Source organism: Belonocnema kinseyi, chromosome 7 (genome assembly GCF_010883055.1).
Source record: "Belonocnema kinseyi isolate 2016_QV_RU_SX_M_011 chromosome 7, B_treatae_v1, whole genome shotgun sequence".
NCBI classification, from domain to species: Eukaryota; Metazoa; Arthropoda; class Insecta; order Hymenoptera; family Cynipidae; genus Belonocnema; species Belonocnema kinseyi.
The window spans coordinates 43,749,504-43,767,060 of record NC_046663.1 but is presented as its reverse complement, the minus strand read 5'-3'; the positions used below and the strand labels follow the sequence as shown (position 1 = coordinate 43,767,060).

The window sequence follows — 17,557 nt, the reverse complement described above, 5'->3', positions numbered from 1 at the left end:
TCTTCTAAGTAGGGTCTCATTCACACATTCTAACCATTCTTTCCGCGGTCTACCTCTGGGCACGTTGCCATTTACTTTACCTTGATACACTTGTTTTGTTAGCCGTTCATTTGGCATTCTCTCAGCATGTCCGAACCATCTTAACCGATTTCTTTCCCATGTGTCTACTAGCGTCTCTTCTGCGCCACATTCTTTTAGAATTATCTCGTTACTTACTTTGTCCATTAGGGATTTCCCGCTTATTATGCGCATGAATCTCATGCCAATTGCGTTAATTTTACTCTTATCTTTTACTTGATAAGTCCATGTCTCGCTACCGTATAGTACAGTCGGTATAAATAGAGCATTATGTATTGCCATTTTAGCTTTATTTGATATATTTTTACTTCTGATAAGGGGACCTGCTCTACCAATAACCTTCTTACCTTCATTCATTCGTCTATCTAATTCCTCATCTATCTTCCCGTCCCTAGTAAATAAGCTACCAAGGTATACGAACTTATCAACTTGTTCAATTCTCTCATCATTTAATAAAATATTGCATAGCGTTTTCTCACTATTTCCTTCGAACACCATAGTTTTTGTTTTATTTGCGTTAATTTTGAGGCCCATGCTCTTCATGCTTGCATCTAGTTTATTCAACATTCTTTGTAGGTCTTCGATAGACTCTGCCGTAACAACCTTATGATCTGCGAACGCTAACCTTCGTACCCTTACTGTTTCGAGATCCACACCCTCTTCGTCGAAGAGAGCCATTCTTAAACACTTGTCCATTGTTTACATAAATTTTTTAGACAATTTATTATTGCTTTTAGAAATTTGATCTCAGAATAGAGTTAGAAAGTCGAGGTTTTTTCTAAAATGTCCCACTTTTTGTTCAATTTTTAAGTGGAGTGAGGTAATACTTAATAATTGCTAACGAATACAAATTTTTTAACAATTCGTTATTGTTTTAAATAATTTTCTTTAAAATATTGGTAGAAAACTGCAGTTTCTTTTTAATTTTACACTTTTTATCCAATATTTAAAAAGTGAGGAAAATAGTTGAAGTTCACAAAATTAATTGCTTAAATAATTTATTATTTTAAATAACATCATCATTGAATAATGTTAGAAAGTTGCAGTTTTGTCTGAAGTATTAAACTTTTTGTCCACTCTTCACCTAAAGTTTGGTAATAATGATTGAAATTTTATGAACATAATTGCCTAAACAAATTATTATTATTAGAAAATACCTTCTTCTGTAGTAGAGCTAGAGAGCTGCCCTTTCTTCTGAAATTTTCCACTTTTTTCAACTTTTCATTTACTTAATAAAGTAATAATAATTGCGAGTTAAGAAACATAATTGTTCAGACAATTTATTACATTTTATAATTAAATTTCCTTACATGATTACTGAAAAATTGGAGTTTTTTCCAAATTTTTTCATTTTTTTTCGGTTTTGTACTTAGTGAGTTAATAACTAATGCACGTTAGAAATAAAGATTGAATATTGATATTAAGATGAACAAAAGGCTACCGTAACTTCTTCAAGAGAAATTTACATTTAATGCGATCCATTAATTATTGATAACTAAAAAGATAAATCAAAATTAAATATTTCAGAAAAAAAAAATTTTCAGCTGTTATCAAAGAGAAATTAGTTATAAACACTAATAAATTGGTGAAACAACTATTTTTGGTACCTTGCATTAATTATTATTTCACTGCGTGTAAAGTGGACAAACAATAAAAAATGTCAGAAAAAAACAGTAATGGTTTGTTTAAAAATATATTTTTTGGCGAAACTTAATTAATTATTAGGTTACTATATGTGAAAAATGGACAAAGTTCTTAAAAAGATTCTAAGTATTTTGTTTGAAATCTTCAAAAATGTAGATTTGTATTGAATTTGTTAAAATCATTTTAAGTTTAATATTATTTTTTACGTTTCAAAAACTTCTACGCCTTGCTTAAACTTATTTGCATTGTTTACTTTTATTGTGTAATGCTGCATAATTGAATAATTTGGCACTAAAAACTTCTACATTATTCTCCAAAATATGAGGAAATGATTTGAAATGTCTTTGAAATCTTTTTACAAAAATATTTCCTTATAAATAAAATTTTAAAAATAGAAAATGAATTTTAATTTTCGCTAGAATTGTAGATATTCCACCAATTAAAAAAATTACTAATTTTTTTTTTATAAGAAAGTCACTAGGGGGTAGACATAAAGAGTATAGAGGGTAGGTTTTTAAAAAATTTATTTTAAAAGGAGTAAATAAATAAAATTAACAAATTAATCAATAATTAAACTACACGCGCGCGATTAATAATGATATTTTAATCAAATAATGGACTTTTAAATTATATTGATAATATTCTTGACTCTAAGAGAAGATTTAAGAATGTTTTATGATGGTTTATAAATTTCTCGAAGTTTTAAAATATTTTTATTTTCTGCAAAATTTCTCAACCCTCAGAGGCCTTACTGGTGAAAATCGGTCACGCAAAAATTTCAAATGTCCCTATCTCGCTAAAAAGGTTCATTTAAAAATTGTTACATTTAATGTGATAATTCAGTTTAACTGTTTAATTAATAAAATATTAATATTCCTGAAGAAATTTTACCCTGAAATTATAAATTTTTATTGTTATTTAAATTAAAATTAAAAGACTGTAAAATCTATTAAAATCCTAAAACGCAGATTTGCACCTGTATGGCCTTTATGTTAGTGGAGAGGGGTATGGCTTCTGATGGTTAAATATAATTTAAACTGACTCCAATTATTCCAGAAATCGTTTTAAAGAATTTCCGATTCTTTTTTTACATTTTTAGAAATATTTTGTTACTATTTGTAATCTTTTTAATTATTTTTTCAAAATGAATTTTTTTAACTTTTTTATTATTTTTGAAATTTTATATAATTATTCAAAATCTTTAAAAATCTAGTTTAGAAACGTTCATAAATAGAGTTTAACATCAGATAGAATTACTTATATGCAAACCATGATTGACTAAATTTATAGTGCAGAAACTTGTTAATCCTTGATAATAGACAAATAAATATAATTTTACAAGATATTTTAAAGGGATTATAAAAAGAATACTTTTGACATTTGTTTAAAAAAGTCTTCAAAACGTCAAGGACGGAATATTGTCGCTTTTCTTATCAAACAATTGTTTACATTTTAAATTTTATCTTTTTGAAATAAGTTTTCAGAATTAAAATTCCTTATTTGGAAATGATGATTTACAAATTTTTTTAAACTCCAAAGAAAAAGGTGAAAAGAGCTACATGGAATCATATATTATATATTATAGACAAATTATAATTTAAAAGAAAAAAAAAGTTTTAATAAAAAATAAAAATTTGGAATAATTATGTATTTAATATTTTTCTTTTAGTTTATATAATATAATTTTCATATGCTGCTCGAGAAAATTTAAAAAGTCTTGTAAAAATTTGAGATATATAGACACAGTATCTAGAAAATTTCAAAAAAAAAATTTTTTTTAAGTATTTCACCAAATTTGAGGGAAAATGTAAGAAGTACTATAAAGTCACAATTAGGTTATTACCGCGAATCAAGAGTTTCAATGTAAAGATTATGTAATCGCTTTGTTTCAAACAGCCTTATTACCCATCGCGGCTTATTCTTTCACATTTTAAGTTTCAAAGAACACAATCTTCATTAGTCTTGTAGTTGAAGGATCGCCGTATGCATTGATGGCGAAAAAAAACATTTCGAAACAAGTTTCCGCTTCGTCTGGTGGTCATAAACATTAAAATAAAAAAACGACTGCTTTCTTCAAATGGATTTTTCTACTTGACAACTAAATAAACGGTAAAATATGTTATTGTATTATACAAATGGTAATTAGGGCTTTCCTCCGGGCGGCTATAAAAGTTCTTTTTTAAATTCCATTACTTATAACTGATTTTGCCCAGACTGCTTTTTTATTTATAAATATTAATATTTAATCACCAACATTGTACTCTTGTGACATTACTAATAAAGCATGTTTTACAAACGAAATAAAATAATCTTTTTTTATCAATTTTTACATTTTTTAGTGCTGTGACATCACTATTTACTTTAGAAAAATAAAAAATGACCAAAAGTAAATCATTTCTAGCCTTAACTGTGACGAAAAATGAATAAAATTGACAAATTTGGATTATGAATGTATTTAATGTTTATTTAATTTTTAAAGAATTCGATGAAATTCATAAGGATTGCAGAAGATGACTGAAAAATAAGAAATAAATGAATATTCTGAAACTGTTAAATTCCCGAAAAAAGTTACGAACAGAAATTTCCCGAAATTATAAAATGAGAAAAATATAAAAATACCTTCTTGAACAATTCTTGAATAATAAAATACCTGAGAGTTTAAAATTTCACCAAAATTTTCCATTTCCGAATAATTAAATTCCCACCAGAAAATTTCCGAATTATGCAATATCCGATACTGAAAATTTTCTGACAAACAAAAATTGTGTAATTTAAAAATTTGAAAAATATGCCCATGAAACAGCTGAATTTTTCACGGAGTAGTTAAAATTTCAAGAGAGATCAATTTTTTACAAAAAAGTTGGATTTTCAACCAACCAAGTAAACGTTCACTTAAAAATATTAATTGTTAGTAAAAAAATAACTTTTTATCAAATTAGTTCTATTTTCAACCAGAGAGATAAATTTCCCACTAAAATTATGATACTTTAACAAAAAATTAATTTTCAAGGACAATTTCAGATTTCAACCAAAGAGTTGAGTTTTTAACTTTAAAAATTTAATTTTCAACTAAAAATGTTTTAGTTGATATATCAGCCGAAACAGTTTTAATTTTAAATTAAAATACATGAATTTTCAAACAAATAGTTTAATCTTTATCCAAGAGAATCAGTTTTTTACCAAAAAATACAAATTTTTAACGAATTACATTCATTTTGAATCAAGTAGTTATATTAATAACTAAAATAGATTAATTGCTGGCCCAAAAATCTGAATTTTAAAGATATAAGTTTATTTTAAACCAGGCAGTTAAATATTAAATTAAAAAAGATTATGTTCTTATGAAAAAAAAATTAATTTTCAACCCGAAGGGACGAGTGGTCATAAAATAGTTGAATTTTCAAGAGAATATTTTTTTGGCCAAAACATATCTCCAACTACAAAGGATAAAGTTTTTTTTAAATTGTTAAATTTTAAACAAAATAATTAAATTTTCAAACAAACAATACCACTTTTAAAAGTATATTTCTTATACCAAAAAAAGTCAACTTTAATTTTGATTTTTAATTCTGGAAAAACGGGAAAAGGGGGAAAAGCCTTGCAATGGATATATTTTCCATTGCAAGGCTTTTCCCCCTAATAGTTTAAATAAATATTTAGGTTAATGTTTAATACCTTCCAAATATTAGGTTAAGAAATTGTACTTTTTGTTAAGAAAATAATAGCTGACAAACGGCCGTTTAAAAAGATTTTATTTATATTAAACAAAAATAAAAATGTATTTTTAATCATTTTTAATAGTTAAGCGATAATTACAAGAATGAACAATCAAAATATTAGCATTAATTCTGTTTTTGAAACATTTATTTTGCTTATGAGTAAATAAAATAATTGCACTAATAAACGCACAAGGAAAATAAACTTTCATTATACATTAACGCTTATTTGTTGCTTCATCGAAAAATTTGTTTTTTAATTCAAAATTTAATATCTAAATTTATTCCTAAAAGTGGAATAATTATTATAAGAAGAAACAACTTGATTTCCTTTCTGTAAATTTTCGAGGATTTTTAATAGCTTTATATAAAAAATTATTCAACTGATGAAAGATTGATCTGAAGGTAAAGTCAATCCTATTGTAGTGACATAATTCCATCGCGAGAGTGTGTAATTCAAAGCAAGGTAAGGATTACAACGGATTACTGATTGTTTCGCGTTACAAATTATACTAGCTAATTCAGATTCATCTCTAATTTAATCAGAGGGATGGATCCTATAATTTGCGAATTATGTAGCTTGATTCGTATGTAATTTGTATTCCATAATAATTTCCTAAAATTGGTCTATATAGTTCATCATGATAAAGGAATATAATTTTTTTAAATAGAAGCTTTTCACTAGAAATTAAATTGTTATTTTTTCATTAATTTATATTAAGTAGTTCAGTCGAGTCCGGTGCTCGTCAATAACAGCAAAATTCTGGAATCCGTCTAATTTTTATAGCATAAAATTGAAGATGTTACAATATTATGTAATAAACAAAAATTGTTTTGTTAAACAAATTATTTGTTGAAAGTCTTTTTTCTACAATTGTCAATAATTTTACGTTTTTTATGTTACATGACAAAAAATTGGATAAAAGCAATATGACGATAAGGAAATTTCTTCTTGAGATTATTATTGGTAATATTATAAACAAATTTACTAAACAAATGCATTAATAAGGCATTTTTTCTCAGAAAGTTTCGCTTTTTTAGATATTAATTTTTTAAGTTAGAAACTTTAAAATACTTTTAGCAAAATTCATAATTTTTTTATTATTCGTTTATTATTATTTCGTTTTTTTAATTCCAGTCCTGTCAGTTAAGAACTTCATAAAATTTTCAGCAACATTCATAGTTAGATGATAAATGTTATGATTTTGTAAAACCAATTTCATAAAAAAAAAACGAGTTCATGCATTTAAAACCTACTAATTGAATTTTCAACTAAAATAATGGATCTTCAACAAAAACATAAATCAAACCCGACGAATTTTCAACTAAATATGTTGAATTATAATCACATAGTTGAATTTTTAACCAAGAAAGATTTTCAAAGAAAATTATAAAATGTCGAGGACAAAATTAACAAAAGTAGTTCTACTTTAAACGAAGTAACTGAATTTTGAAGAAAAAAACATTATTTCTCAACAAAAAATTTAATATGTTTGATATTTCCACCAATAAAAGATTTTAATTATAAATAAAACACAGTTGAATTCAACCAAGAAATATGAATGTTCAACATAATAGTTCAATTTCTTAAGTGAAAAAAATGTTGAAGGAAGTTTAGTTCTTAATGCAGCAAGATGAATTTCTAACACTTATGCCAAAAAAATATGCAATATAAATTCTTAATACAAAAAAAAAATTTCAACACACTAGTTAAATTTTTAACCACTCAGTTGAATTTACAACCAAATAGTTTTACCTAAAATTTTCAGTAAAACCATTTCATTTTCAAGAATATTGTAAAATTCTCGAAAAAAAATTATTTTTTAACGAATTGTACAACTTTCAAACAATCTGTTAAATTTTCAATCAAGAAGATAACTTTACTACCGAACTATAAACTATCAATTTTTAGCCAAAAATAGAATATTAGAGTAATTTTCAATTGGAAAACTCTATTTTCTGAAAAAAAAGAAAAAGCAGAAAAATAGCTTAATTTTCAACTAATAAAATTAATTTTTAACATATTACTTGATGAATGAATTAATTAATTACTTTTAACAAAACGTTAATCTTTTACATTGAAATTTTTATTTGACATACCTCAAATGTTTAAAAAATATTCTCAATTTTCTCAGGAATCTTTAGAAAAATTATATTTTTGTAACCTGAAAAATAATTAATAAAAAACCTCAAAAAATTAATTGTTATTTCAAATTTCTAATATGTGTTAGAAATTATTTTTTCTTTCCAATCGAAAAACTACACTCGCGCGATTCATAATGTTAGTTTAATCAAATTGACTGTCAATATCAATAAACTTTTAAATTATAGCGAAAATGAAGTTCATAGATTTTTTAAAAAAACCATGAATAATTGTAGTACTCTTTCCTATTAAATACTTAAGAAGTACAAATTATCAGATTAAGAAATTAAGAAATTCATTTTATAATATACTAAAATGATCTAAATATCTTTGCCTCGATTAATTTAGCAAATTTCCATACACTTTTCTAATCATTTCTGATCTAACAGACAAGGAATCTATAAGTCAGGAATTAAAAAAAAAGTTAATTGGCTCAAACCGGTTCAAGAATAACTCAAGGTCATCAGAGTTGCATTCAATAGATCCAATGAGCAATGTATGGAGCTAAGTAGTAATTGTTGAGAAAAGAAGAAACGAACACATCGAAATATGCATCTAAATACATTTTTGTTGAAATGGATGAAAAAACTCAAATTAGTCATTTTATTTTAGAATGTTTCACCTCTTTACCCCTTTCTTTAATTACTTAATTCTTTCTCTAATTAATTTAATTAAAATCATGTTTTAGTTCAAAACTAATGTAAAAATTTTCATGGAGAATTAATAGGTTTTACTTGAAAATCAAACAATTTGGTTAAAAATTGAAGTAATTGGTTGAAATATTATTTTATTGGTTGAAGATTAAACTATTTTTAAAATTTTTGTTTGAAAATACATTTTTTTAACTGGGAATCACTCTTTTGTTCTATTTCTCACAAAAAATTGATAGTTCTTAGATGCAAATTCAAACATTTGGTTGAAAATTAAAATCATTTGTTAAAAATTAATTTTCAATTATTCATTATTTATTTTATTGATTTATTTTATTGATAATTTACAGTACATATATTCGGATGTAAATGCAACTGTTTGTTTGATAATTAATTTTTCTTTTTCTTAAATTCAACTATTTGGTTGAAAATTCATCTATTTAGATCAAAAATACAACTAAGCAGTTAAAAATTTAACTATTTTGTTGAAAATTTGTCTTTTTGGATTTTCAATTGAGTTTTATATTTGTTCGGTGGAAAGCTAAAAATTTATCTTTCTGAATTGAAACTTCAACTAACTTCTAAAAAATTATACTTTTCCATTTAACAAAAAACTATTTTGTTGAAGATTCATATTTTTTGATTGAAATAACCTGATTTTTGTTTAAATTAAAATCTTTTTCAGAGTTAAAATATCAACCATATTCAATTTTTCGTGAAAACTTATATTTTCGGGTGAATTTGAATGTTTTTGATTAAAAACTAAAATTTTGTTTTTATTGAAATATAAATTTCATTTGTCGTTGAGATTTAATCTATTTTAATTGAAAATTCACGTACTTCGCTTAAAGAAGCAATACTTTCATTAATATTTTTTATGATTTATCATTTTAGTTGACAATTCAACTATTTAGTTTAAAATTCAACTTTTTTGTTTACAGATTCAATTTTTTAAAGTTGTATTTTAAATTAAAGATTTTATTTTGGGTTGCAATTCATATTTCTTGGTTAAAATATCAACTATGTAGTAAAAGTTCAAATACCTTAATGAGAATTCATGAGTTTTTATTTAAACTTCAACTTTTTTGTTAAAAATTCGGATTTTTGGATGAATGGATCTGTATGAAATTCAAATATTCTTTTAATTAAATTAAAAAATTATTATATTTTTCATAAACAATGTATCGTTCTTTTCATTGAAAATTTAACTACATTATCGAAAATAGAATTGCGCAGTTCAATTACTTCTACTTGATTATAAATTCAATTGTTCAGTTGATAATTAGAATATTATTTTTAAAAAAAATTCTATTTGTTTGGATATTCATTGTTTTTTAGTAAGTTTTGATGATTCGCTTAATAATAAAATTATTTGTGTAGAAATTCAACTCCTTTTTTTTAATTGAACTATTTTGTCAAAAATTCATATTTCTTTGTCGAATATTGAACTGGCCTCTGAAGAAACGCGCTTTTAGCTTGAAAATGCAATTGTTTTGTTAAAAATTTGTACCTTTTAATTATAAATTTACCAATCTACTTGAAAATTCGTATATTTGTTCAATTGGACAGTTTTTAGTTTAAAATTAATGTCTTTTTTGAATAAAATACTAACTCATTATATTGTTCGATAAGAATTAATCTTTATTAAATTAAAATTGAACTACTCGACTAAAATTATAACTCGTTTTTTAAATATTTATTTCTTTGTTTGTTAATGTAACAACATCTTATTTGAAAATTTAACTTTTGGGTAGAAAATTCAACTATTTTTTAAAAATTAGTTTGGTTAAAAATACAACGGCTTGTGGTAAAAGTTAATTTTTTGTATGTAAAATTTTCAAAATTTGGTTGAACACTTGTCTTACCAAGTTGTAAAACCAACTATTTTGTTGAAAATTCGACTAATTAATTATGAATGCAACTTTCGGATTACTATTCGTTATTTCTTTTTTTATTTCTGCTTTTCAGTTTAAAGTTTGTTTGTTCTATTCAAAATTTGACTATTTTGTTGAAGCGTAATTTTTTTGTTCGATATTTTAAAATATTTTTCAAATTGAAATTTATCTTTTAATCTAGAAAAGTTCTTGGTTTATAAATTTAATACATTAATTTGAAAAAATAATTCATTACCGTTTAGTCTCTTTTTTCGTGAAATATACCCTATTTTCCGTGTTTTCAGACAATTTTTGGGATGGGTTGGAAAAAGTGTTCAAAAGAGCGTGACGCAGTTTTTAAACAGCTCCCAAGAAGTTAAAAATTCAATCTATTATTTTGTAAAAGGATTTTACAATTAAATAAATTTTAATGTCCATAATTTCTGAAACTAAAATCAAGAATCTAACGACCAAATTTGGACAAGCGCCAGAAAATGTTTCTGTTGCAATTTTAAAAAAGATAAACAGTTTTCTGAAAGAGAAAAGAAAAAATTTCTTCTTTTTGTACAAAAATAAAAAAGAGGAAAAAAAATGAGAAGGCAACCTAACAAAGCCCCACCTTCTTCAGGAATCCTACACAATTAAATTGATTATTTGACGTTAAATAGGATTTTAAATTGGATTTTGATCTCATTTAAATAAATTTTTTGGTGTGTCACCCATAAATATTAGTTTAGGGATCAGTGCAATATGTTACCCCACTAGTTCAAGTAGATATGCGTACAGATAGCCTTCCCTGTTATGTACCTGCTCGCGAACAAGGAGATATGTAAACGGAAATCTAGTTAGTACATAGTCGGCTTTGCCTCCTCCGACGTTCTTGTCAACTGGCAACGCAGTTACGGATAGCCATAATTAATTACTCTTCGGACTAGTGGTCCAAAAGTATACAAAAAGTTTACATTGATCTTCTTATACTCCTAAACATGTGCAGAATTATGTTATACAATATTCACAGCAATTTTTTATTCCAGCTTGAGCTTGGTACCGTAAACTCGAGAGGTTAACTATTTTTCAAATCTGATCAAGAATATACTGTCCTTTAATTTATCGATTAACATTTTTAATTTAGAAATTAATAACATCAATTTCGCTGTCTCTCACAATGGTTTAAGGTTAAATTAAATTAAAAATTTAATATATAATATCTTCCTTTTCGACTAATACAAAAATTCCTTGCTTTTGAAAATTATAAATAAAAAAGAGTTTTTTTTAGGGAGGAAAGTTGCTTTCATAAGATGATTTTCTCATCTTCGTGATTCTAAAATTTGTTTCACAAAAATTAATTGAAATAGAAATTAGTTTGCAAATTGCACTTGGTTATTCTTCAAGAAGCCTATTGACTTTTTCAGAAGTATAGGAGCCTTTTTCATATTACTAAAGATTTCACAAAGATTAACATAATTTTCCAAATATTTTACAAAGGATTCAGATAGATTTAAAAAAATGTCAAAGGCTTTAATTATTTCACAAAGATTACGGATATATTTCAAAGATCGTTGAAAAAATTTAATAATTTCCCAAAGATTTTAAATATTTTTCAATGTTTTCAAATATTCAGCACAGATTTCAGATAGATTTATAAGATTTCACAAAGACTTCAATGTTTTTCCAAAGTTTTCACAAATTTCTTAGATACTACTAAACATTTCAAAAATATTTGATATATTTCGGAAAATTTTCAGAAAGATTCCACAAAGATTTGAACGATTTTCCAAAGATTAAAATTTTTTACAAGTATTGTGAACGATCTAGGATAAATTAAAAAAATTTCACGAATACTTCAATTTATTATTTCGCAAAGATTTCTGATCGATTTCAAAGAGTGCACAAAGATTTTAATGATATCCCCGAGAGTTAAAAATATTGAGCACAGATTTCGGTTAGATATAAAATATATCTAAATGACTTTAACGAATTCCCAAAGATTTGACAAAGATTTTAATAATGTCACAAAGATTACCAAATATTTTAAAATATTTAAAAAAATGTCAGCAAGATTTCACGAAGATTTCAATTGTTTCCCAAAGATTTAATAAATATTTCAAACATTTCAAATAGATTTCCAAAAAGGCACAAAGATTTTTAAGATTTTCCAAAGATTGAAAAAAAAATCCCTATTATTTTGCAAATATTTTAGACAGATTTAAACAATTTAAGAATTGCAGGAAGATTTTAATGATTTCTCAAAGATTTTTAAATTATTTTGAAGATTTTTGATAGATTAAAGGATCTCACAAAGACTTCAATGACGTCTCAATAATTTCAATTATTTCACAAATATTATTAAATATTTTTAAAATATTTAAAATATTGCGCTGAGATTTCAGAAATATTTCTGAAGATTTTAATCATTTCACAAAGATATAATAGATTTCAAATATCTTGCCAAGATAGATTAAAAATATTTTATGAAAATTTCAGATAGATTTTAAAGAGGGAACAGAGATGTCAATGATTTCACAAAAATTTCACAAGGATTTGAAAAATTTTAAGATTATTATCCGACATTCTAAAGATTTGAATAATTTCCAAAAAATGTTAAATATTTCAAATATTTCGAAAAGATTTAATTAAAGATAGTTAAAGATATTTTATAAAAATTACAGATAGATTTGTAAGATTGCACAAAGATTTCAATAACTTTACATATATTATGAGATATTTCTAAGATATTTAAAATATTACGAAAAGATTTCAGACATATTTTACAATGAATTTAATGATTTCCAAAAAATTAAAAAGATTTCAAATTTTTTCACAAAAAATTTCGAATAGATATAAAAGATTTCAATTATTTGAGAAAAATTTCAAAGAGATTTCAAAGAGAGCACAAAGATTTCAATTATTTTCCCAGAATTTCATAAATCTAATCAAATGTTTCAAATATTTCGCAAAGATTCCCAAGTAATTCACAAAGATTTAACAAATATTTTAGTGACTTACCAAAAATTTTTTCTTCACTATTTTCACTATATTTTTCGCTATTTCACATAGATTTCCATAATTTCACGAATATTCTGAAATATTACAAGTATTTCTCAAAGATTACCTTTGTATAATATTACAATTATTTTTCAAATATTTCAATAATTTCACAAATATTATTGAAGATTTCAAATATATTTCATATATTTTGGACACATTTCCAAAGAGTTCAAATATTATGAAAAATTTCGTGTAGATTCAAAATATTTCAATGATTTCCCCAGGATTTCAAAAAGGTTTCATTAATTTCATAAATATAATCAAATATTTCAAAGATTTCACAAATATTTCAATGATTTCCTGAAGAAGTAAGTTATTTCGTAAATATTTTAGAAAGATTCAAAAGATTTCACAAAGACCTAAATGATTTCAATCCTTTTACACAAATTAACGAAATATTTCAAAAATATTTTGAATATTTTGTCCAGATTTCCTAAAATATCGGAAAGACTTCACGCAGATTTCAATAATTTTCCAATAATTCCAAATATTTCGGATGGATTTAAAAGATTTGAATTATTTCACAAAAATTTTAGATAGGTTTCAAAGAGTGCACAAAGATTTCAATAATGTCATAAGGATTTCATCAAGATTTCAAAAATTTGACAAATATTATCAAATATTTCTAATATTTCCCAAATATTTCTAAAGATTTCACAAACATTTTAATGATTTCTCAAAGATTTTAGATGGATTTCAAATATTGCACAAAGATTTCAATGATATCTAAAAGATTTAAATAATGTCACAAATAGTTTAAATGTTTTACAAATATTTTCAAATATTTTGAAAAGCATGCAATAATTTCCTAAACATTTAAAAGGTTGTACAAAGATTTAAAATATTTTGAAAATATTTCGGATAGATTAAAAAGATTTCACAAACAGTTCACCAATACTTCAATTATTTGACGAAGATTTCAGGTATGTTTCATCCCTTCAGATTACATAACAGTTTCTTCAGTTGTAATTTACATATTCCAATATTTTTAATCCAAGATATATAAATGATTAATTGTCCGACTTTTACAAACCGCTTTACAAAATTTTATCAATTATAAAAAAAAATTCTGTTCATCAAAGTTCCATTTTACGTTATGAACGGAGATGTCGGGCTTTTTCTCTTATTTATATATTTTTTCATACCATTTTTCTCAATATTTATTTATGAAATACACTGTTTCTTTAAATCATCATTTGCTAAATAAAGTTGTTTGTAGTTTATGGTATTTTTTGCTCTCGCTGACCTATTCTCGTTTTTCAATTAATGCGAGGTATGTTAGTTTTTCATATTAACCTTCCGTTTTTTTAATCAGAATTTATTTCTCTTCATATAGATTTTTAATTAATGGCCTCTCTTTATAAGGTAACCTGTCTTCTATCTAAAATTATAATTAACTTTCTTACATCATTATTCATTTTGAGTATACCATTCTTCGACCATATCTGTATATTTTTTATAGATGTAACCAATGGTTTTTGACTGATGAGGGAACAGGTAGGGACCAAATAATTTAAAAAAGGATTAGAGGCTCTTTTGTTTTGAACTTCATTTCTAAAGTAGGTTTGGTATCCTTTGAGATTCTTTATAATCCCCTGAAATTTGTTAACATTTCCTGAAATCAGTGGGAAATCCATTAAAATTTTATAATTTCTTTTAAAATATGTTGAATTTCCTGAAATCTGTATCAATCCTTAAAAATATCTAAAAGTCAGTTGGAATTTATTTCATTTATTTTCTAGATATCAGTTGAAATACCTTGAAATCTTTCAAATGTTATTGTATTTCTGGATACCTTTTAAATCTTTCGAAATAAAACAAATAAAAAATAACTTTAAAATCCATGAAAAATTTTGTAGTCTACATAAACTCCTTGGATTTTTTATAAATATCCTAAACTCTTTGAAATTCTTTAAAATTTCTTCAAATTTATAAAAACTCACAAAAATCAAGTAAAATGCCTTAACATATCTTAAAATCCATTAGGATTTTTTAAATCTGCTTAATTCTTACAAAATGTTTTTAAATCTCGTGGAATTCCGCGAAATCGTTTACAGTACATTGTATTATGTAAAATCCCTTTGTATTCTTATTATTACTAAAATTCTGGAAATCCCTTTAAATCTTTTTTTTTTATTTCATAAAATTCTATACAAACTTTTGAATACTTTATTATTTATGATACGCTTTTAAAATCTCTTGGAATTTATACATATCTCTCTTTATAAAAATACGTGGGTCAGGTACAGTGCCTATAAATGATTTGAAATATTTTAAAATCTCCTAAATTATCTTGTATTTTGTAGATTTTTTGAAATTTGTCATTTTTTTTTAATTTCTTAAAAAATTTTGAGAATTTTTAAACCAAATAAAACATTCCAAAAACTTTTAAAATACTCTAAAAGTTTCGGCACTTTATAAAATCCTAAACAATTTCTAAAGTAAGTTAAAATCCTTTAAAACTCCTTGGAATCTGTTAAATTAATAAACAAAAGTTATTTCTCGGGATTGGCAATCTTTAGTTTAATAAAATCCAGAGTTTTTGTATAACATATGAGAGATATTAATATCCTATTATGATTAATTAAAAAAATATGAAATTCTGCAATTGTTTAAATAATTTTTTGAAACAAATTAACTGTTTAGATACTTTTTCTTAAATATCAACTTTTTTAAAGAATCAACTAAGGATAGCTTTTCGATGACTCTTTGCGACGATACACTTCGAATTGACAATTATTTATTATTTATACAATTAGGTCATTCCGTATAAAAAATGAGGCTCATTTATTAAAAAAAGCCAGACTTAATTTTTTTAATTTAAGTGGTTTAAATAATAATTATTATATAATTAATTATGCCGAATTTGTAAAATTGTTTAAAAACACTGGCTTTTATATTTTTTTCAATAGTTTGTTTATAACGTAATCAACAGTTTTTCTACATTATCTTCTCGCATTAAAAATTAATTATAGAGAGTTTAAAAACAGATGTAAAACCTTGTTTTATAAACCTAAAAATCTTAAAATAATATAGTACTACTGTTTTGCTTTCATCTTGTATTTCATAAATTTTCTGGATAAAATGGCAACTAATTATATACACACAATATTTAAAAAATCTTATTTTGCTTATTTCAAGTTAAAATAATTTACAACATTCAAACAGGTTAAAAAAAGTTTTGAATGTAGACTATTTTCTTAAGGTAGAACATCTTCAGAATTAGATTTTTGCTAAAAAAATACAACTTTCTTAATCCAAGAATGTGAGTGCAGGTCTAATTTAAAAAAAATGAATCAGCATTCATGTGGGTCATAAGTTCAAAAAAGCTTACGCAAATCAAGTCATGGCCAAGGCTCATTACATAATTTGTATCATGATGATACAAAAAATGTAACTGATAGCCGTTTAAAGATTTGCAGGAAATGATACTTTTGATTGACTAGTTCAGAGATAAGGCATGTTAACTTTGATAAAAGTATACCAATAGACCTTAGAGTTGATATTGAGTTCTGCATTGGAAGTCACATGACGTCCAAGTCTCTTTTATATATTATTATTTAGGTTTAACCCTTAAACGGCCAAAACGCCACTACCGGGACACTGCTTTTCAACGGCCAATAACTAATACTCTTCGACACTAGATAAAATTGAGACACATATATTTTTATTGCATAAGACCTCCTCTTTCCGACGATGCCAATGAAATTCCTCAAAAAATTTGTTTATTATCCCAAAATGCAGTTTAAACAAAAAAAAATGTGATTTTTCGTGCCTATTTTTTTTTGTGACCCATTTTCCAAAGCTTTTCGAGTCTGTAATTAACCTGGAATCTCACTAACCGGTGGAATAAATGTCTAAACTTTGAGAATCCATGGTTCAAAGATCGATTTTTCGTTTTAGCATTTTCAAAATGGCGTCTTAATTGCAAAATTTTTGTGAAAACATGAAAAATTTTCCGAAAAGCGCATAGTTTTTCAATAAAAAATTTCCAACGACTCCGTAACCTTTATTGCACTCTGACATCAAACCACACCTTCACCGCATTGTCATCCTGTGAATTTTCGAGTACACCCAGCAAAAAAAATGCCAAAGCGTAAAGCCTCAAAAATTGCAACAAACTCGGAATCGGAATGGGATTCCGATGAAAATGATGAACGTATCATCATACCAAATCCAGATTACTCTGGCTCTGATGGAGATGATTCATCAGATGACGAGAATTCGGGATCGGAATTTCCCAGACCGAATGCATCATATAGATCTGTTTTCCATAACTACACAGCATTTCAAAAACAATATGAACCAAATCACGTTTTTTCATGGAGTAACGAAGAAAAAGTTTGCCCTGGAAATTTCTGTAAAGAAATCAGCAGGAAATATTTGTCGCAATCAAAACTAGGT

The 17,557-nt window shown here is 25.0% G+C and overlaps 2 protein-coding genes across 3 annotated transcripts in view; both read left to right on the top strand.

Annotated features, from left to right (window-relative positions):
- Window positions 1–17,557, top strand: part of LOC117176999 (glutamate receptor 1-like) — a 176,419-nt gene that overhangs the window by 35,820 nt on the left and 123,042 nt on the right. The gene's annotated exons all lie outside the window — the stretch shown is intronic.
- The window catches only part of LOC117177000 (facilitated trehalose transporter Tret1-like), a 24,205-nt gene that overhangs the window by 988 nt on the left and 5,660 nt on the right, over window positions 1–17,557 (top strand). The window contains exon 1 of one of the 2 annotated variants that reach the window (XM_033367446.1): window positions 3,764–3,831. The exons of the other annotated variant lie outside the window; for it this stretch is intronic. The gene's annotated coding sequence lies outside the window, so the exon portion shown is untranslated. Of the gene's footprint in view, window positions 1–3,763; window positions 3,832–17,557 lie in introns of those variants that run through there. 2 annotated transcript variants of the gene reach the window in all.